The 22,238-nt window shown below is 46.3% G+C and overlaps 1 protein-coding gene across 4 annotated transcripts in view; it reads left to right on the forward strand.

Moving 5' to 3' along the window:
* LOC139277669 (DENN domain-containing protein 3-like) overlaps positions 1-22,238 on the forward strand; it is a 202,348-nt gene that overhangs the window by 39,769 nt on the left and 140,341 nt on the right. Inside the window, exon 1 of one of the 4 annotated variants that reach the window (XM_070896462.1) lies at positions 8,325-8,375. The exons of the other annotated variants lie outside the window; for them this stretch is intronic. The gene's annotated coding sequence lies outside the window, so the exon portion shown is untranslated. Of the gene's footprint in view, positions 1-8,324; positions 8,376-22,238 lie in introns of those variants that run through there. 4 annotated transcript variants of the gene reach the window in all.

The following is a 22,238-nucleotide window of genomic DNA, read 5'->3' on the forward strand; positions in this document are numbered from 1 at the left end:
CCACAACTGTTTACAATATACATAGATGACCTAGAGGAGGGGACAGAGTGTAGTGCAACAAAATTTGCAGATGACACTAAGATTAGTGGGAAAGCGGGTTGTGTAGAGGACTCAGAGAGGCTGCAAGGAGATTTGGATAGGTTAAGCGAATGGGCTAAGGTTTGGCAGATGGAATACAATGTCGGAAAGTGTGAGGTCATCCACCTTGGGAAAAAAAACAGTAAAAGGGAATATTATTTGAATGGGGAGAAATTACAACATGCTGCGGTGCAGAGGGACCTGGGGGTCCTTGTGCATGAATCCCAAAAGGTTAGTTTGCAGGTGCAGCAGGTAATAAGGAGGGTGAATGGAATGTTGGCCTTTATTGCGAGAGGGATGGAGTACAAAAGCAGGGAGGTCCTGCTGCAACTGTACAGGGTATAGGTGAGACCGCACCTGGAGTACTGCGTGCAGTTTTGGTCACCTTACTTAAGGAAGGATATACTAGCTTTGGAGGGGGTACAGAGACGATTCACTAGGCTGATTCCGGAGATGAGGGGATTACCTTATTGTTAGCGTTAGTGTTTTCTTAGAAGAATCACTCAACACTCAGGGTCGGTTCCAATGCTGAAGCAGCTTTTATTACGCTCAGCGGGAAGGAAAAACTCAGGACCGTATCCAGGTTTCTCTTCACAGAACAAAGGATTACATGCACCTTTATATGTTTCACAACAGTTACAAAACAGTTTACTACAGCTACACAGCCCATCACGGCTGGACACAAGCCAATCACAATGATTATAGATTACATATAGGTTATTTTAACCCAATAGAATTCCCCTTATGTCTCAGGAACCATGTGTTCGTCTTTTGTCAGCTTGGGCTGATTGATATAGGTTCTCTCACTAGTTCTTTCTTCTTGGAGAAATAATTGGTTTCTAACCTTGTTTACAGGAGATGGGTTCTCTTATCTCTTTCTTCCTGGGGAATTAATTGGTTTATGGCCTTGAATATGGGAGATGGGTTCTCTCCTCATTATTCTTATCCTGCATCCAAGGCATTCCTATAGTGGGCCTCACAGGGTTATTGCTCGGTCATTGAACATTCAACAGTTCACAGCTTGACTACCTGATTTCCCATCATGCCTGGGCAGCCATTTTATGTGTGGCCACTTAAGCTTATGTGAGTTCTAAATATCCAGCAGGTGCCTAATGCCTAAGTCTATATATATCTTTCGACTCTCTACAACAATTCCCCCTTTCGGTAAAGGGACTAGTCCTAGTCCCCTTTTAACCGAAATACTGCCTTTATCTGATATTTGTGCACGGCCCGGTACTCCTTGCCTCAACGTGCTGGCCAGTCACGCGGTTTCAGGAGTTCCAGTTGCTTAAATCAAATTAACAAAGGCTAGCTCCTCCCGTCCCCTTATCAAACAGACTTGTTTAATATCCAGGGAACGGTGATTAGTCCGTTTCCGCCGTTTGTGGCGCCTGCATACCTGGCAGGCCATCACGCCCCATTTTATTGCTAAGATTAATTGTATTCCGACCAGTGTGTGTGAAATAATTCGGATCCATGGGTGGATGTTCACATTTATTCCCCAGTCCCAGATCTTTCTCCACCAACTCTGACTTTGTAAGTCTACCTCGGTATCTTCTTTGATTTTAGTTTGTAGCTGGTGATAGAGCTTTACAGATTGACCCACTCTGAGCCTCAACTCCCGTAATACTTCGGTTAGATGTGGGATAGGGACCTGCTCTGGCTCGTCATAATCCTGCAAATGATCATGGAGCTGATCAGTTACTTCAATAACTTCGGACTTCCGGCGCCTAACCTGGGTGATATGCGCTTGCCCGATCGCGACAGGTCGTAGTGGTGTAAAGCAAAAGTTTGGCTGCGGTATAGGGCACTGCAGGTCATTATACTGGTATGAACGCTCAGTAGTAGAGACGCAGTATCTTCCCCTCCCTCCGTAGCCTGCCCTCGCGAAGTGCATGTGTGCGGGCACTATTTCTAGTACACACCCGTTGGTTCGGTTAAACCCGCACTCGTCTAGTTCCCCTCGGCCCACCGGGTGAGGGCATACTGTGATTTCCCCCCTTTGCTTGCAATCTGCTAGGGAAATCCCAGTAAGTATGTTGTTTCGACGAACGGCAGAGGTGGAGGTCAGGTAGTAGCGTATGGAGACATTTTCCCGTATTACTCCGATATTCTCTAGTTGGTATAAGGGGAACGGCCCTGAGTCCGGCGTTGCTATGGGGATCAACAGGACTATCCCTATCCCGGTAGTCCTACCCATCTGGCAATCTGGAATTGCGGGGTATACTCGGGTCAGTCCCTTCAGAGTACAATTATCCAGTGTCCCCCTTTGGTTCGCCAACTGAGCCAAATGTGAACTGTCTATCCAATCGGGTACTTCCCCGCGTTGGATCTGGTCGAGGTTGTGGCGGATCTGTCCCACCATCCACAGACCATAAGCATGACAGAGTTGCCCCTGTCTTTGCTTTATTGTATCTTCTTGTTCTCTATCAATGAGGTGATTGATGGTTTTAGCGTGAGCTTCCAGGACTGAGATGCCATCCAACTGGATTTCGGCACCCTCCTTTCCTAGGTTGGCCTGGTCTTCCTGGTTTTGCTCCACCCTCTCCAATAACCCCTTCATCACCCCTTTAAGCTGTTCTACTCTCTCATTTAGCCCTTGTATGTCTATCGAGTTCACTACGGAGGTTCCTGTATTGAAAACGGTAGCAACATCATTTACTATTTCCCTCTTCACCCTGGGTGCTAACCCCTGTCCCCGGAACTTACTGGCACCCATGGCATCGCCAGCCTGCTGCATTACGACTTTACTTAATACATTGTACATCTTCCTTGACTGTTCGGTACAATATTCCGGCATCTGGATGCCTGAAATATTGATCAGAACAGGCACAATTTCATGTTTAACATTATCATACAATAATTCCCCTTCGTTGTACATTGCAATCCCATTTTCTGGTCCCTTAGTAGTTATGGGACAAGGCAGTTTTTCGGGCAATGTAGTGATTCTTATGGGGCGCGGTGTCGGAGGGGCTGAGAAACATACATACAATTATATTGCAGCCGCCCCTGCCTCCTCGTAATACCCACACAGCCCCATTCCCTTCTTGCGGATGACTGATTGCTGGGACTGTCCCGGAGGCGCGCAAATTATGCCGAAAGTACATTCATCAGGCCCTTTGACATCCCTCCGTTTAATGCATCTGCTCCTTATACCCGTGGAGCACTGTACACATACTCTTATTCTTATTAGGATTCTTATTAGGATTCACTTGTAACCATGCATTAAAATAAGTCCTGTCCTTGCTCCAGTCCTTGGCTGCTGGGATGCACATTCCGTCCGTTAAATTAAACAAGACTCCATAGTTCATATAGTTGTTTATTTCCAGCGTGCTCTGCTGTCCGTCGGTGTTGCCCAGGGTACGTGCATGTCGCAGGGCTATCCATATTACGAGTAGCGCCTTTCGTATTCCCATTCCGGTAAGTATTATCTGTAATTTTAAACAGACGGCCTGGTCGTCACCAGGGGTTAAGTTTTTTTGCTCTACGAGTGTCCCTGTCACCCTGCAAAATCAGAAGCACAAGGTTATAATCGAACCATTTCGAGCTGAATCTGTAGGGCGTGCGCCTGTGTCTTTACCCACTTAAATATTACCCAAACTCCTATTATGACCAAGGCCAAAGCTATTCCTCCAAACATCGCTGTCTGCTTTACCGTTAGGTTGGGTTTGTGGACTACACCTACCCACCGTGGGGTACATTGGCTCTATTGCCAGAGGTGATGGTGCTATGGCTGCGCACTGCACTATCCGTCTAGACCCGTTATCTCTTCCAGCCTGTTTATCTTAGCTTTTAACTCTTCAATTTGTTTTATTGAGTATCTATTTCTTTATTGTATCAGGCAAGTATTATTACATAAGCTAGTTCTGTTTTTATTTTTGTTTCCTCTGTTAGGTGAGTCTTTTTTTCTATTAAGAAATCCAAATTAATAATGTTCAGTATAAAACGGCTGTCAATGGAAAGGGTTAACTCCTTTCCAGGTTTGTAAGAAGACCTGATGTCATTACGTGACTTCACGTAATCATCTGAAAAAAAAAGTCTTTGTGCCTTCAAAACTGGCTTCGAAATTAGGAATCCGTTAAAAACAGCATTAATCATTAGAGTAAACTCCAATGTTTTCTTAACTTCTAATTCAAGTACTTGCCAAAGAATTTTTTTTTTTTTTTTTGTTTTAAAACAAGACCACACATACAATAGCAATTTTGCTCAACAAACCTATTCTTTATTTGTTTATTTTCCTAGCTCCGTAACTTATCATCCGAATAAATCCACACCTGCGTTTCTAACTTAAATGTCTTAAAACTTCCCACATACAGGACAACATTACAAAGGGTTTAAAAAAAGACTTTCACTCTGTTTCTAAAATAAACAGACACTTGCATTCCTCTTCCAACCAGGCTTTCGGAACATGAAAACATAAAAAATTCATTCTGCAGTCAAAAATCACACAGACACTTCTCACTCAACGATCAGACATTTACAACAGTCTCTCTTCTTGTTTTGGCCGGCTCTATTTTTGGATCCATGACCTTTCAGGGAATTCGTAGTTTTATCTAAATAATTCCTCACATAACTAATTCCTGAGGATTCCACCCTGCTTTAATCATTTTTTCAATTAGCTTCTTTTGTTTTTCCGCCAGGTGGCGGGTAAGCGACCCTTCTGGTCCCCACTCGAGTTTACTTGTTTTCATGGCCATTCCTGGGTAGGACTGGTATCGTTAGGAATCTACTCTGAGGTCCGCTTTCTTTCTAGCGCGACTTGTAGTAAACTGTCTCTTGGCTACTGTCAGGTCACAAGTTCTGCTGTTACACAAACTTATACAATTCTTAAAAACGCGTTTAAGCAATTCCCGCAGTGCTCTACGTATCCTTAACGACTACCTAGCACCACTCAGCCTGTTGGTCCGACCCTGTTCACAGGTTTGGATTCCGTTAGCCGCTGTACACCGCTTGGTTCTACCCCGGGGTATTTCAAATTTCACTACTGGGTCCGGAAGATGTCTCTCGGTATCACGATCCCACGGTCTAAGTGTGTTCCCTACGCCTACTTGGTTCCTGGCCGTCACGTGGGACAAAAGTCCTCTTAATTCAGGCTCAGGCTAGGCGTTTGAGATATTAGACCGTCTCCTCATGTCGATCAACCAGCTTCCACCTTCCGCACCCTTTATACTTAAAAATTGTTTTTTATACTCACCCGGGTTTTTTCCAAGGGCGTCCAGCGACTCCGGGAAATCCCGTCGACTACGCCACTGTTAGCGTTAGTGTTTTCTTAGAAGAATCACTCAACACTCAGAGTCGGTTCCAATGCTGAAGCAGCTTTTATTACGCTCAGCGGGAAGGAAAAACTCAGGACCGTATCCAGGTTTCTCTTCACAGAACAAAGGATTACATGCACCTTTATATGTTTCACAACAGTTACAAAACAGTTTACTACAGCTACACAGCCCATCACGGCTGGACACAAGCCAATCACAATGATTATAGATTACATATAGGTTATTTTAACCCAATAGAATTCCCCTTATGTCTCAGGAACCATGTGTTCGTCTTTTGTCAGCTTGGGCTGATTGATATAGGTTCTCTCACTAGTTCTTTCTTCTTGGAGAAATAATTGGTTTCTAACCTTGTTTACAGGAGATGGGTTCTCTTATCTCTTTCTTCCTGGGGAATTAATTGGTTTATGGCCTTGAATATGGGAGATGGGTTCTCTCCTCATTATTCTTATCCTGCATCCAAGGCATTCCTATAGTGGGCCTCACAGGGTTATTGCTCGGTCATTGAACATTCAACAGTTCACAGCTTGACTACCTGATTTCCCATCATGCCTGGGCAGCCATTTTATGTGTGGCCACTTAAGCTTATGTGAGTTCTAAATATCCAGCAGGTGCCTAATGCCTAAGTCTATATATATCTTTCGACTCTCTACAACACTTATGATGATAGATTGAGTAGACTGGGTCTTTACTCGTTGGAGTTCAGAAGGATGAGGGGGGATCTTATAGAAACATTTAAAATAATGAAAGGGATAGACAAGATAGAGGCAGAGAGGTTGTTTCCACTGGTCGGGGAGACTAGAACTAGGGGGCACAGCCTCAAAATACGAGGAAGCCAATTTAAAACCGAGTTGAGAGGAATTTCTTCTCCCAGAGGGTTGTGAATCTGTGGAATTCTCTGCCCAAGAAAGCAGTTGAGGCTAGCTCATTGAATGTATTCAAATCATAGATAGATAGATTTTTAACCAATAAGGGAATTAAGGGTTATGGGGAGCGGGCGGGTAAGTGGAGTTGAGTCCACGGCCAGATCAGCCATGATCTTGTTGAATGGCGGAGCAGCCTCGAGGGGCTAGATGGCCTACTCCTGTTCCTAATTCTTATGTTCTTATGTTCTTATGAAGACAAACGGAGGTCCCTTGCAGTCGGATTCAGATGAATTTATAATGGGGAACAAAAAAATGGCAGACCAATTGAACAAATACTTCGGTTCTGTCTTCACGAAGGAAGACGCAAATAACCTTCCAAATGTACTAGGGGACCGAGGGTCTAGTGAGAAGGAGGAACTGAAGGATATCCTTATTAGGTGGGAAATTGTTTTCGGGAAATTGATGGGATTGCAGGCCGATAAATCCTCAGGGTCTGATAGTCTGCATCCCAGAGTAATTAAGGAAGTGGCCCGAGAAATAGTGGATGCATTGGTGATCATTTTCCAACAGTCTATCGACTCTGGATCAGTTCCTAATGACTGGAGGGTAGCTAATGTAACACCACTTTTTTAAAAAGGAGGGAGAGAGAAAACGGGTAATTATAGACTGACATCAGTAGTGGGGAAAATGTTGGAATCAATCATTAAGGATGTAATAGCAGCACATTTGGAAAGCAGTGACAGGATCGGACCGAGTCAGCATGGATTTATGAAAGGGAAATCATGCTTGACAAATCTTCTGGAATTTTTTGAGGATGTAACTAGTAGAGTGGACAAGGGAGAACCAGTGGATGTGGTGTATTTGGACTTTCAAAAGGCTTTTGACAAGGTCCCGCACAAGGGATTGGTGTGAAAAATCAAAGCACATGGTATTGGGGAAAATGTACTGATGTGGATAGAGAACTGGTTGGCAGACAGGAAGCAGAAAGTCAGGATAAACGGGTCCTTTTCAGAATGGCAGGCAGTGACTAGTGGAGTGCCGCAGGGCTCAGTGCTGGGATCCCAGCTCTTTACAATATACATTAACGATTTAGAAGAAGGAATTGAGTGTAATATCTCCAAGTTTGCAGATGACACTAAACTGGGTGGCAGTGTGAGCTGTGAGGAGGACGCTAAGAGGCTGCAGGGTGACTTGGACAGGTTAGGTGAGTGGGCAAATGCATGGCAGATGCAGTATAATGTGGATAAATGTGAGGTTATCCATTTTGGGGGCAAAAACACGAAGGCAGAATATTATCTGAATGGTGGCAGATTAGGAAAAGGGGAGGTGCAACGAGACCTGGGTGTCATGGTACATCAGTCATTGAAAGTTGCATGCAGGTACAGCAGGCGGTGAAGGCGGAAAATGGTATGTTGGCCTTCATAGCGAGGGGATTTGAGTATAGGAGCAGGGAGGTGTTACTGCAGTTGTACAGGGCCTTAGTGAGGCCTCACCTGGAATATTGTGTTCAGTTTTGGTCTCCTAACCTGAGGAAGGACGTTCTTGCTATTGAGGGAGTGCAGCGAAGGTTCACCAGACTGATTCCAGGGATGGCCGGACTGTCATATGAGGAGAGACTGGATCAACTGGGCCATTATTCACTGGAGTTTAGAAGGATGAGAGGGGATCTCATAGAAACGTATAAGGTTCTGACGGGACTGGACAGGTTAGATGTGGGAAGAATGTTCCTGATGTTGGTCCAGAACCAGGGGACACAGTCTTAGGATAAGGGGTAGGCCATTTAGGACTGAGATGAGGAGAAACTTCTTCACTCAGAGAGTTGTTAACCTATGGATTTCCCTGCCACAGAGAGTTGTTGATGCCAATTCATTGGATATATTCAAGAGGGAGTTAGATATGATCCTTACGGCTAAAGGGATCAAGGAGTGTGGAGAGAAAGCAGGAAAGGCGTACTGAGGGAATGATCAGCCATGATCTCATTGAATGGCGGTGCAGGCTCGAGGGGCCGAATGGCCTACTCCTGCACCTATTTTCTATGTCGGCGAGAGGTGCGTGGAGAGGCGTCGGGAGTTCGTTGGTGAGGCGTACTTGTGCAGCTACAGGGAGAAGGCAAAAAAGAAGTCGAAAGAAACAAAAATGTGACGTCACAGCCAAGGGGGTAAGTGATTGGCTGGTGATTGCTGAGTAGTTTTTCTTTTTTCTCTTCTATAACAGTGAGTACACTTTAGCATTGTTGTTGCTTATCTAAGGGTTAAGTCATGGCAGGAGAGCTCGGTCACATGTTATGCTCCTCCTGTACCATGTGGGAACTCAGGGACGACTCCAGTGTCCCTGATGACTACGTGTGCGGGAGGTGTATCCGCCTCCAGCTCCTGACGGACCGCGTTGTGGAGTTGGAGCTGAGGGTGGATTCACTCTGGAGCATCCACGATGCTGAGAATGATGTGAGTAGCACGTGTAGTGAGTTGGTCGTACCGCAGGTGAAGGGTCCACAGCCAGATAGGGAATGGAAAACAGGCAGGAAGAGCAGTGCAAGGAAGGTAGTGCAGGGGTCCCCTGCGGTCATACCCCAGCAAAACAGATACACCACTTTGAGTACTGTTGAGGGGGATGACTCATCAGGGGAGGGCAGCAGCAGCCAAGTTCATGGCACCGTGGCTGGCTCTGCTGCACAGGAGGGCAGGAAAAAGAGTGGGAGAGCGATAGTGATAGGGGATTCAATTGTAAGGGGAATAGATAGGCGTTCCAGCGGCCGCAACCGAGACTCCAGGATGGTATGTTGCCTCCCTGGTGCAAGGGTCAAGGATGTTTCGGAGCGGGTGCAGGACATTCTAAAAAGGGAGGGAGAACAGCCAGTTGTCGTGGTGCACATTGGTACCAACGACATAGGTAAAAAAGGGATGAGGTCCTATGAAATGAATTTAAGGAGCTAGGAGCTAAATTAAAAAGTAGGACCTCAAAAGTAGTAATCTCGGGATTGCTACCAGTGCCACGTGCTAGTCAGAGTAGGAATCGCAGGATAGCGCAGATGAATACGTGGCTTGAGCAGTGGTGCAGCAGGGAAGGATTCAAATTCCTGGGGCATTGGAACCTGTTCTGGGGGAGGTGGGACCAGTACAAACCGGACGGTCTGCACCTGGGCAGGACCGGAACCAATGTCCTAGGGGGAGTGTTTGCTAGTGCTGTTGGGGAGGAGTTAAACTAATATGGCAGGGGGATGGGAACCAATGCAGGGAGATAGAGGGAAACAAAAAGGAGACAAAAGCAAAAGACAGAAAGGAGATGAGTAAAAGTGGAGGGCAGAGAAACCCAAGGCAAAGAACAAAAAGGGCCACTGTACAGCAAAATTCTAAAAGGACAAAGGGTGTTAAAAAAACAAGCTTGAAGGCTTTGTGTCTTAATGCAAGGTGTATCTGTAATAAGGTGGATGAATTAACTGTGCAAATAGATGTTAACAAATATGATGTGATTGGGATTACAGAGACATGGCTCCAGGATGATCAGGGCTGGGAACTCAACATCCAGGGATATTCAACATTCAGGAAGGATAGAATAAAAGGAAAAGGAGGTGGGGTAGCATTGCTGGTTAAAGAGGAGATTAATGCAATAGTTAGGAAGGACATTAGCTTGGATGATGTGGAATCTATATGGGTAGAGCTGCAGAACACCAAAGGGCAAAAAACGTTAGTGGGAGTTGTGTACAGACCTCCAAACAGCAGTAGTGATGTTGGGGAGGGCATCAAACAGGAAATTAGGGGTGCATGCAATAAAGGTGCAGCAGTTATAATGGGTGACTTTAATATGCACATAGATTGGGCTAACCAAACTGGAAGCAATACGGTGGAGGAGGATTTCCTGGAGTGCATAAGGGATGGTTTTCTAGACCAATATGTCGAGGAACCAACTACGGGGGAGGCCATCTTAGACTGGGTGTTGTGTAATGAGAGAGGATTAATTAGCAATCTCGTTGTGCGAGGCCCCTTGGGGAAGAGTGACCATAATATGGTGGAATTCTGCATTAGGATGGAGAATGAAACAGTTAATTCAGAGACCATGGTCCAGAACTTAAAGAAGGGTAACTTTGAAGGTATGAGGCGTGAATTGGCCAGGATAGATTGGCGAATGATACTTCAGGGGTTGACTGTGGATGGGCAATGACAGACATTTAGAGACCGCATGGATGAACTACAACAATTGTACATTCCTGTCTGGCGTAAAAATAAAAAAGGGAAGGTGGCTCAACCGTGGCTATCAAGGGAAATCAGGGATAGTATTAAAGCCAAGGAAGTGGCATACAAATTGGCCAGAAATAGCAGCGAACCCGGGGACTGGGAGAAATTTAGAACTCAGCAGAGGAGGACAAAGGGTTTAATTCGGGCAGGGAAAATGGAGTACGAGAAAAAGCTTGCAGGGAACATTAAGACGGATTGCAAAAGTTTCTATAGATATGTAAAGAGAAAAAGGTTAGTAAAGACAAACGTAGGTCCCCTGCAGTCAGAATCAGGGGAAGTCATAACAGGGAACAAAGAAATGGCGGACCAATTGAACAAGTACTTTGGTTCGGTATTCACTAAGGAGGACACAAACAACCTTCCGGATATAAAAGGGGTCGGAGGGTCTAGTAAGGAGGAGGAACTGAGGGAAATCCTTATTAGTCGGGAAATTGTGTTGGGGAAATTGATGGGATTGAAGGCCGATAAATCCCCAGGGCCTGATGGACTGCATCCCAGAGTACTTAAGGAGGTGGCCTTGGAAATAGTGGATGCATTGACAGTCATTTTCCAACATTCCATTGACTCTGGATCAGTTCCTATCGAGTGGAGGGTAGCCAATGTAACCCTACTTTTTAAAAAAGGAGGGAGAGAGATAACAGGGAATTATAGAACGGTCAGCCTGACATTAATGTGCAAAGTTAAAGCACATGGGATTGGGGGTAGTGTGCTGACGTGGATTGAGAACTGGTTGTCAGACAGGAAGCAAAGAGTAGGAGTAAATGGGGACTTTTCAGAATGGCAGGCAGTGACTAGTGGGGTACCGCAAGGTTCTGTGCTAGGGTCCCAGCTGTTTACACTGTACATTAATGATTTAGACGAGGGGATTAAATGTAGTATCTCCAAATTTGCAGATGACACTAAGTTGGGTGGCAGTGTGAGCTGCGAGGAGGATGCTATGAGGCTGCAGAGCGACTTGGATAGGTTAGGTGAGTGGGAAAATGCATGGCAGATGAAGTATAATGTGGATAAATGTGAGGTTATCCACTTTGGTGGTAAAAACAGAGAGACAGACTATTATCTGAATGGTGACAGATTAGGAAAAGGGGAGGTGCAACGAGACCTGGGTGTCATGGTACATCAGTCATTGAAGGTTGGCATGCAGGTACAGCAGGCGGTTAAGAAAGCAAATGGCATGTTGGCCTTCACAGCGAGGGGATTTGAGTACAGGGGCAGGGAGGTGTTGCTACAGTTGTACAGGGCCTTGGTGAGGCCACACCTGGAGTATTGTGTACAGTTTTGGTCTCCTAACCTGAGGAAGGACATTCTTGCTGTTGAGGGAGTGCAGCGAAGATTCACCAGACTGATTCCCGGGATGGTGGGACTGACATATCAAGAAAGACTGGATCAACTGGGCTTGTATTCACTGGAGTTCAGAAGAATGAGAGGGGACCTCATAGAAACGTTTACAATTCTGATGGGTTTAGACAGGTTAGATGCAGGAAGAATGTTCCCAATGTTGGGGAAGTCCAGAACCAGGGGACACAGTCTAAGGGTAAGGGGTAAGCCATTTAGGACCGAGATGAGGAGAAACTTCTTCACCCAGAGAGTGGTGAACCTGTGGAATTCTCTACCACAGAAAGTTGTTGAGGCCAATTCACTAAATATATTCAAAAAGGAGTTAGATGAAGTCCTTACTACTCGGGGGATCAAGGGGTATGGCGAGAAAGCAGGAATGGGGTACTGCAGTTGCATGTTCAGTCATGAACTCATTGAATGGCTGTGCAGGCTCGAAGGGCCGAATGGCCCACTCCTGCACCTAGTTTCTATGTTTCTATGTTTCTAGTAAATCTCCTCTGCACCCTCTCTAGTGCTATCACATCCTTCCTATAATACGGCGACCAGAACTGCACGCAGTACTCCAACTGTGGCCTAACCAAAGTATTATACAATTTAAGCATAACCTCCCTGCTCTTATATTCTATGCCTCAGCCAATAAAGGTAAGCATTTCATATGCCTTCTTAACCACCTTATCCACCTGGCCTGCTACTTTCAGGTATCTGTGGACAAACACTCCAAGGTTCCTTTGTTCATCTACACTATTAAGTGGCCTACTGCTTAATGTGTATACTCTTTCCTTATTAGCCCTCCCAAAGTGCATCACCTCACACTTCTCTCAATTAAATTCCATTTGCCACTGCTCTGCCCACCTGACCAGTAGATTGATATCCTCCTGCAGCCCATGACTTTCCTCTTCATTATCAACCACACAGTCAATTTTAGTGTCAACTGCAAACTTCTTAATCATACTCTCTATATTCAAATCTAAATCGTTGATATATACCACAATAAGCAAGGGTCCCAGTACTGAGCCCTGCGGAACCCCACTGGAAACATCCTTCCAGTCACAAAAACATCCATCAATCATTACCCTTTGCTTTCTATCTCCAAGCCAATTTTGGATCCAACTTGCCACTTTGCCCTGCATCCCATGGGCTTTAACCTTCATGACCTGTCTACCATGTGGGACCTTATCAAAAGCTTTGCTAAAGTCCATATATACTACATCGGACGCATTACCCTCATTGACCCTCTTGGTTATCTCCTCAAAACATTCAATCAGGTTAATCAATCACGATCTTCCCTTAACAAATCCGTGCTGACTGTCCCTAATTAATCCTTGTCTTTCCAAATGTAGATTTATCCTGTCTTTCAGGATTTTTTTCCAATAATTTTCCCACCACTGAGGTTAGGCTGACAGGCCTGTAATTACTCGGCCTATCCCTTTCTCCCTTCTTAAACAAGGGTACCACATTAGCAATCCTCCAATCCTCCGGCACCATGCCCAGATCCAAAGAGGACTGGAAAATGATGGTCAAGGCCTCTGCTATTTCCTCTTTTACTTCGCTCAACAGCCTGGAATGCATTTCATCCGGGTCTGGGGATTTATCTACTTTCAAAGCTGCTAAACCTCTTAATACCTCCTCTCTCACTATATTTATGTTATCCAGAATATCACACTCCTCCTCGATAGCAGTATCTGCATTGCCCCTTTCCTTTATGAAAACAGATGCAAAGTATTTGTTAAGAACCCCCCCAACATCTTCCACCTCCACACAAAGATTACCCTCATGGTCTCTAATAGGCCCTACCCTTTCTTTAGTTACCCTCTTACTCTTAATATATTGATAGAACATCTTAGGGTTTTCCTTAATTTTACTCGCCAAAAATTTCTCGTGCTCTCTCTTAGCATTCCTAATATCCTTTTTAATTTTGCCTCTTAACTTTCTATATTCCTCTGAAGATTCTATAGTATTTAGCCGTTGGTATCTGACATAAGCTTCCCTTTTTTTCTTAATCCTCCCCTGTAAGTCCCTAGACATCCAGGGGGCTCTAGAATTATTTTGTCCAGCCTTTTTCTTTAAGGGCACATGTTTGGCATGAGCCTTCCAGATCTCCTCCTTAAATGCCTCCCACTGTTCCAACACTGATTTACCCACAAGTAGCTGTTTCCAGTCCACTATGGCCAAATCACGCAACTTAGTAAAATTAGCTTTTCCCCAATTCGGAACTTTTATTCCAGGCCTATTCTTGTCCTTATCCATAATCAACTTGAATCTGACTGAATTATGGGCACTGGCACCCAAGTGCTCTCCCACTAATACCCGTTCAACCTGCCCAGCTTCATTTCCCAAAACTAAATCCAAGTCCGCCCCCTCTCGTGTTGGACTTGCTACATACTGACTAAAAAAGTTCTCTTGAATGCATTTCAAGATCTCCCAAACCCTAACCCTAACCTTTAATCGTAAGCCCTAACATTAACACCAGACCGTGAGCGTGACCCCTGGCCGTGAGCGTGACCCCTGACCCTGAGCGTGACCCCCCAGACCCTGAGCGTGACCCCCCAGACCCTGAGCGTGACCCCAGACCCTGAGCGTGACCCCAGACCCTGAGCGTGACCCCCCCAGACCCTGAGCGTGACCCCAGACCCTGAGCGTGACCCCTGACCCTGAGCCTGACCCCTGGGCCTGATCCCAGACCCTGGGCCTGACCCCAGGGTCTTACCCGAGTGATCTGTGTGATACAGAACGGCTGCTGTGTCACTTCTCCAAAAGCCCTGTTTCCTGTCTGTCAACCCACTTCCTGCCCTCGTGGCTACATTTCCTCTTGCACCGTACACTTGTGCTGTTCTGACAAGTGCCCTGTGAGAGGCCCGAATCTCTTCCCCCCCCCCACCCCCTTGTCTTCACTTGGCGGGGAACTCAGGCCAGAAAACAGGGTTAAAATTACAGTTGAGTGCCGATGACTGTTGCACAATTACCACACAATCATCGCATAATTTTCACAACATTATCACACAATTGAAGCTGTAAGAAAGGTACGGCAATAATCATCATAATAATAACTTTTATTTATATAGCGCCTTTAACATAGTAAGTGTCCCAACCCACTTCACATCATCATCATAGGCAGTCCCTCGGGATTGAGGAAGACTTGTTTCCACTCTTAGCGTGAGTCCTTAGGTGGCTAAACAGTCCAATACGAGAACCACAGTCTCTGTCACAGGTGGGACAGATAGTCATTGAGGGAAAGGGTGGGTGGGGAGTCTGGTTTGCCGCATGCTCCTTCCGCTGCCTGCGCTTGGTTTCTGCATGCTCGCGGCGATGAGACTCGAGGTGCTCAGCGCCCTCCCGGATGCACTTCTTTGGGCGGTCTTTGGCCATGGACTCCCAGGTGTCAGTGGAGATGTTGCACTTTATCAGGGAGGCTTTGAGGGTGTCCCTGTAACGTTTCCTCTGCCCACCTTTGGCTCGTTTGTCGTGGATGAGTACCGAGTAGAGCGCTCGCTTTGGGAGTCCCGTGTCAGTTACAGACAAACAGATAAATTTGACACCGAGTCACAGAAGAAATTAAGGCAGATGATTAAAAGCTTGTTTAAAGAGGTAGGTTTTAATGAGCGTCTTAAAGGACGAAAGAGGGGTAGAGAGGCGGAGAGGCTTAGGGAGGGAGTTCCGGAGCTTAGGGCCCAGGCAACAGAAGACATGGCCACTGAAAGTTGAACAGTCATAATGAGGGATGTTCAAGAGACCAGAATTAGAAGAGCACAGGCATCTTGTGGGATTGTGAGGCTGAAAAAGATTAGAGATAGGGAGGGGCAAGGCCATGGAGTGATTTGTAAACAAGGATGAGAATTTTGAAATCGTGGGCGATTTTAATCTTCATATTGATTGGACAAATCAAATTGGCCAGAGTAGCCTTGAGGAAGAGTTCATACAGTGTATCCGGGATAGTTTCCATGAACAATATGTTGTGGAACCAACCAGGGAGCAGACTATCTTAGATCTGGTGCTGTGTAATGAGAGAGGATTAATAAACAATCTCCTAGTAAAGGATCCTCTAGGAAAGAGTGATCATAGCATGGTTGAATTTCAAATTAAGTTGGAGGGAGAGAAAGTTGGGTCTCAAACCAGTGTCCTGATCTTAAATAAAGGAGATTGCAAAGATATGAAGGCCGAGTTGGCTAAAGTGGACTGGGAAAATAGATTAAAGTATGGGACGGTTGATGAGCAAAGGCAAACATTTAAGGCGATATTTCATAACTCGCAATGAGAAGGAAAGACTTTGAGAGAAGGGAGAAGCATCCGTGGCTTACTAAGGAAATAAAGGATGGTATCAAATTAAAAACAAGGACATACAATGTTGCCCAGACTAGTGGGAGGCCAGAGGATTGGGAAATTTTAAAAATCAGCAAAGGACGACTAAAATAATAATAGAGAGAAGATGGATTATGAGAGTAAACTAGCAAGAAATCTAAAAACAGACAGTAAGAGTTTCTACAGGTACACAAAAAGGAAGAGAGTAGCTAAAGTAAACGTTGGTCCCTTGGAGGATGAGACCGGGGAATTAATAATAGGGAACAGGGAAATGGCAGAGATGTTGAACAAATATTTTGTATCGGTCTTCATGGTAGAAGACACTAAAAACATCCCAATAGTGGGCAATCAAGGGGCTATAGGGAGGGGGAACTTATTACAAACACTATCACTAAAAGAAAAAGTTCTCGGTAAAATAATGGGACTAAAGGTGGACAAGACCCCTGGACATGATGGCCTGCATCCTAGAGTCTTAAAAGAAGTGGCTACAGAGATAGTGGATGCATTGGTTGTAATCTACCAAAATTCCCTGGATTCTGGAGAGGTCCCAGTGGATTGGAAAACTCCCTATTTAAGGAGGGATACAGAAAGCAGGAAACTATAGACCAGTTAGCCTTACATCTGTTGTTGGGATAATGCTGGAGTCCATTATTAAGGAAGCAGTAGCGGGACATTTAGAAAAACATAATACAGTCAAGCATTTATGAAAGGTTTTATGAAAGGGAAATCATGTTTGACAAATTTACTGGAGTTCTTTGAGGATGTAATGAGTAGGGTGGATAAGGGGAAACCAGTGGATGTGGTCTATTTGGATTTCCAGAAGGTATTCGATAAGGTGCCACATAAAAGGTTATTGCACAAGATAAAAGCTCACGGGGTTGGGGGTAATCATCATCATCATAGGCAGTCCCTCAGAGTTGAGGAAGACTTGCTTCCACTCTAAAAGTGAGTTCTCATGTGACTGAACAGTCCAATATGGGAATTACAGTCTCTGTCACAGGTAGGACAGACAGTGGTTGAAGGAAAGGATGGGTGGGGAGTCTGGTTTGCCGCACGCAATTTCTGCTGTCTACGCTTGGTTTCTGCATGCTCTCGGCGATGAGACTCGAGGTGCTCAGCGCCCTCCCAGATGCTCTTCCTCCACTTTGGGCGGTCTTGGGCCAGGGACTCCCAGGTGTCGGTGGGGATGTTGCACTTTATCAGGGAGACTTTGAGGGCGTCCTTGAAGCGTTTCCTCTGCCCACCTGGGGCTTGCTTGCCGTGTCGAAGCTTAGAGCGCTTGCTTTGGGAGTCTCATGTTGGGCATGTGGACGATGTGGCCCGCCCAACGGAGCTGATCGAGTGTGGTCAGTACTTTGATGTTGGACTGAGCGAGAACATTGATGTTGGTGCGTCTATCCTCCCAGTGGATTTGCAGGATCTTGTGGGGGCAGCGTTGGTGGTATTTTTCCAACGTTTTGAGGTGTCTGTTGTATACGCCCCACATCTCTGAGCCCTACAGGAGGGCGGGTATCACTACTGCCCTGTAGACCATAAGCTACAGCTTGGATATATACCAGCATTGATAGCGGATTGGCTAACTAACAAAAAACAGAGAATCGGGCTAAATGGGTAATTTTCCGGTTGGCAAACATTAACTAGTGGGGTGTCGCAGGGATCGGTGCTGGGTCCTCAACTATTTGCAATCTATATTAATGACTTGGATGAAGGACCGAATGTAGTGTAGCCAAGTTTGCTGAGGATACAAAGATGGGTGGGAAAGCAAATTGTGAGGAGGACATAAAAAATCTGCAAAGGGATATAGACAGGCTAAGTGAGTGGGCAAAAATTTAGCAGATGGAGCATAATGTGAGATTATCCACTTTGGTAGGAAAAATAAAAAAGCAAATTATTATTTAAATGGAGAAAAATTGCAAAGTGCTGCAGTACAGAGGGACCTGGGGGTCCTTGTGCATGAAACACAAAAAGTTAATACACAGGTACAGCAAGTGATCAGGAAGGTAAATGGAATGTTGGCCTTGATTGCAAGGGGGATAGAGTATAAAAGCAGAGAAGTCCTGCTACAACTGTACAGGGTATTGGTGAAGCCAGACCTCGAGTACTGCGTACAGTTTTGGTTTCCTTATTTCAGGAAGGATATACTTGCATTGGAAACAGCTCAATGAAGGTTCACTCGGTTGATTCCGAAGATGAAGGGATTGACTTATGAAGATAGGTTGAGCAGATTGGGCCTATACTCTTGGAGTTTAGAAGATTGAGAGGTGATCTTATTGAAACATGTAAGATACTGAGGGGCTCGACAAGGTGGATGCAGAGAGGATGTTTCCACTCATGGGGGAATCTAGAACTAGGGGTCATAGTTTAAGAATAAGTGGTCGCCCATTTAGAATTGAGATGAGGAGGAATTTCTTCTCTCAGAGGGTTGTAAATCTGTGGAATTCTCTGCCCCAGAGAGCTGTGGAGGCTGGGACATTGAATATATTTAAGGCGGAGATAGACAGATTTTTGAGCGATAAGGGAGTAAAGGATTATGGAGAGCAGGCAGGGAAGTGGAGCTGAGTCCACGATCAGATCAGCCATGATCATATTGAATGGCGGAGCAGGCTCGAGGGGCCAAATGGCCAACTCTTGCTTCTATTTCTTATGTTCTTATTATCACACAATTATCACACAATTATCACACTTAACAGCACTATCACCGCACAATTACCACATCTCACCGTTTCTGTTCTCCCTCCGTACCACACTTAACTGTTTTTTCTTCAATGTTTAATAACCCCAAACACAAGGTTTAGAACCTTACCCACCTCAGATTTCATTCTCGTCCAGCTACACCTCTCGACCCTGCTCCCTCTCAGGGTGAATTGCCACAGAGGCTAAACTGCACACTGTCCCAGCATTGCGCACTCCACTATCTCTCTCTCCACTCAACACTGGTCTCTCACCAGTGAGCTGAAATTTATACTCTCCCCTCTTACACAATAGCCCAAGTGTCACAGGACCAAAGTGGCCAATCAGAGGGCAGCTAATCATACCGCTCTATGTGACCAAATGAAGCAGTTGAAAGCTGGGCGTGCACTGGCGTGGCTGCAGAAATAAGCAGGGTTAGTCAGTGCCACGGTCAGTGCTGTGCTGAGCGAATTCATCTCCACCAATGTGGCACGGGACGTCAGCACCACTGGGACAGGAAGAGCACAGAATCTGTCAGGGTTCCTGCCTCTGATTGCTGGCCAGTGGATGGACATTGGGTGAGGATAGGATACCGACTGGCCGTGACACCCCTCCCCTCCCCTCCCCTCCCCTCCCCATCACCCCTCTCCACATCAGTTGACTTGTGCATTAAACTTAAAGGGAAGGCGGCAATTAGAGGGGTGTGTCAGAATGTGAGGGCAACGTATGTGAAAGCCTTTGGCCTGGCTCAGAGAGCAACTTGATCCTTGAGCAACCGGGGGCTGGGGGCACGGGAGTGACGGACAGAAAATGGGGGCACGTAAACCTAAAGTGGAGGTGTGTCGGTGTGAGCCAGCTACCCAAGCCCCTATTTGATGTCTGATGATCTGGAGGCGGGCGGCCGTGCTGTGAAAGCTGCTTGTGAGGAGGTGCCAGTCCAGGGCACCTTCTGCCCGTTAGCTCAGCCTGCGCGGGTTTAAGGAGCGTTGACTGCGGCCGTCGCTGGAGGATGTCCGCTGCCGTGTGGCCTTAGAGCTGCAGGTGTCCCCCTGGCGCTGGGCGTTCCCGGTGAGCCACCCAGACCCTGCAGAGGCAGTGCCGTGAGGTCAATGGCAGGGAAGGGGCCTGAGCATGGAGGTGGCGGCTTTGTGGTGGAGGTTGGCGCTTGGGACGCGGAGCCCGTTGGTCGTGGCATGCCAGTGAAAGCAGACCAGCTGCAGCTGGTGGTCAGCCCACAGCGCAGTGATGGCCTTCGGGTCTGCTGTGCCCAGCTTCCTCTGGACAGAGGGGGCCCTCCGCCTGCAATAGCCACCTGACAGAGAGAGCAACGCTCGCTCCCCTCTTGTCTGCACCTGCACAGTTACAAGTGCACCTTCCCCCATTAGTTCCAGGGGGCATAGTCTCAGAATAAGGGACCACCCATTTAAAACGGAGATGAGGAGGAATTTCTTCTCAGAGGGTCGTGAATCTGTGGAATTCCCTGCCCCAGAGCGCTGTGGGGGCTGGGTCATTGAATATATTTAAGACGGAGATAGACAGATTTTTGAGCATTAAGGGAATAAAGGGTTATGGGGAGTGGGCGGGGAAGAGGAGCTGAGTCCATGGTCAGATCAGCCATGATCGTATTGAATGGCAGAGCAGGCTCGAGGGGCCGTATGGCCAACTCCTGCTCCTAATTCTTGTGTAAGTGGACAGCACCCCTCCATTCGTCCTTCCCATTGCAGAAGGCCATTCCCATTGGGAGTTCGGGAAAAGAGCAAAGGACAGCAATTGCCACACAAATGGCTCATGGACCTAAGCACCCAAAGGAAAGAGAATGCAAACTACTGTTAACATTACTGTGACCTTTCCATGGCCTTTCTGCATAGCTACTGTAGCCTAGCAACCCGAATGGCCGACTCCTGCTCCAATTCTTAGGTTTTTATGTTCTTAATCAGACCTTCCTAAGTCATGGTACAGATGGGTTCAGGTACAGAGTTACTCTCCCCCAACAATGCTTACTGCAGCAACGTGACATTTTTCCCATCTCCGCACACAGCCATTGCTGTCGCCTTCCTGGGTGGCTTTACCCTATTGTCACCTGAGGGATAGTTTTATGTTGTAGCCTGACGTTGATGAGGAACTGGATTTAGACTTTGCAAACTCATCTCATACCAAACTTTGCAAGCAGCTGAGGGAGGGGACAGTCACCCCCAGCCAAAGGCCACTGGAATAACTTGTAGCTTACAAGCACACCTCGGAAACTCTCGATTCATCTCTGCCCATGCCCCACACGTACAAGAAAGTCGCCTTCGATACCAGGGCGAGGTGCAGGGACGGGCATCAGATCGCTCCTTGACCCCCCACCCTAACTGCTTGAGCCCCCCACCCTAACTCCTAACCCCCCCATTCCAATCCATGATCCCCCACCCTCATTCCTTCACCCCCCCACCCTAATGCCTTAACCCTTACCCTAACTCCTTAACCTCCACATCTTAACTCCTTCACCCCCCCCATCCTAACTGCTTGACCCCCCCATCCTAACTCTTTGACCCCCCCACCCTAACTCCTCCCCAAAAGGACTACCTTGTGCTAACCACCCAGCTTATGTCCAGGAGTGAGAGCCGCCCAAATTTTCCTCCATGAACAGCCTTACATCACCAGTTTGGATTGTGGTCGTGCTGACCTACCAACCAATTAGGATGCGCACGTTCAGCTGCTGATTGAATTAATGAACCCGTTCTTGCCAAATCATAAAAAAAAGGCAGACAAGTCAGACAATATAATTATCAACTTCAGATCTAGATAGGAATAGTGCAATCAAGCAGACGCAGCATGGATTCATGAAGGGGAAATCATGTTTAACTAATTTACTGGAATTCTTTGAGGATATAACGAGCATGGTGGATAGAGGTGTACCGATGGATGTGGTGTATTTAGATTTCCAAAAGGCATTCGATAAGGTGCCACACAAAAGGTTACTGCAGAAGATAAAGGTATACGGAGTCAGAGGAAATGTATTAGCATGGATAGAGAATTGGCTGGCGAACAGATAGCAGAGAGTCGGGATAAATGGGTCCTTTTCGGGTTGGAAATCGGTGGTTCGTGGTGTGCCACAGGGATCGGTGCTGGGACCACAACTGTTTACAATATACATAGATGACCTGGAAGAGGGGACAGAGTGTAGTGTAACAAAATTTGCAGATGACACAAAGATTAGTGGGGAAACGGGTTGTGTAGAGGACAGAGAGAGGCTGCAAAGAGATTTAGATAGGTTAAGCGAATGAGCTAAGGTTTGGCAGATGGAATACAATGTTGGAAAATGTGAGGTCATCCACCTTGGAAAAAATAAAAGTTAAAGGGAATATTATTTGAATGGGGAGAAATTACAACATGCTGCGGTGTGTCGAAATCTCGACCTCCGAAAAGAATGACTCCGACACTTACAGCTCCGGCAGAAGTTTTTTTAATTCGCTTGCTAGCAAGGGGCAGGTCACACTCAGTCA

Source organism: Pristiophorus japonicus, chromosome 12 (assembly GCF_044704955.1).
Source record: "Pristiophorus japonicus isolate sPriJap1 chromosome 12, sPriJap1.hap1, whole genome shotgun sequence".
NCBI classification, from domain to species: domain Eukaryota; kingdom Metazoa; phylum Chordata; class Chondrichthyes; family Pristiophoridae; genus Pristiophorus; species Pristiophorus japonicus.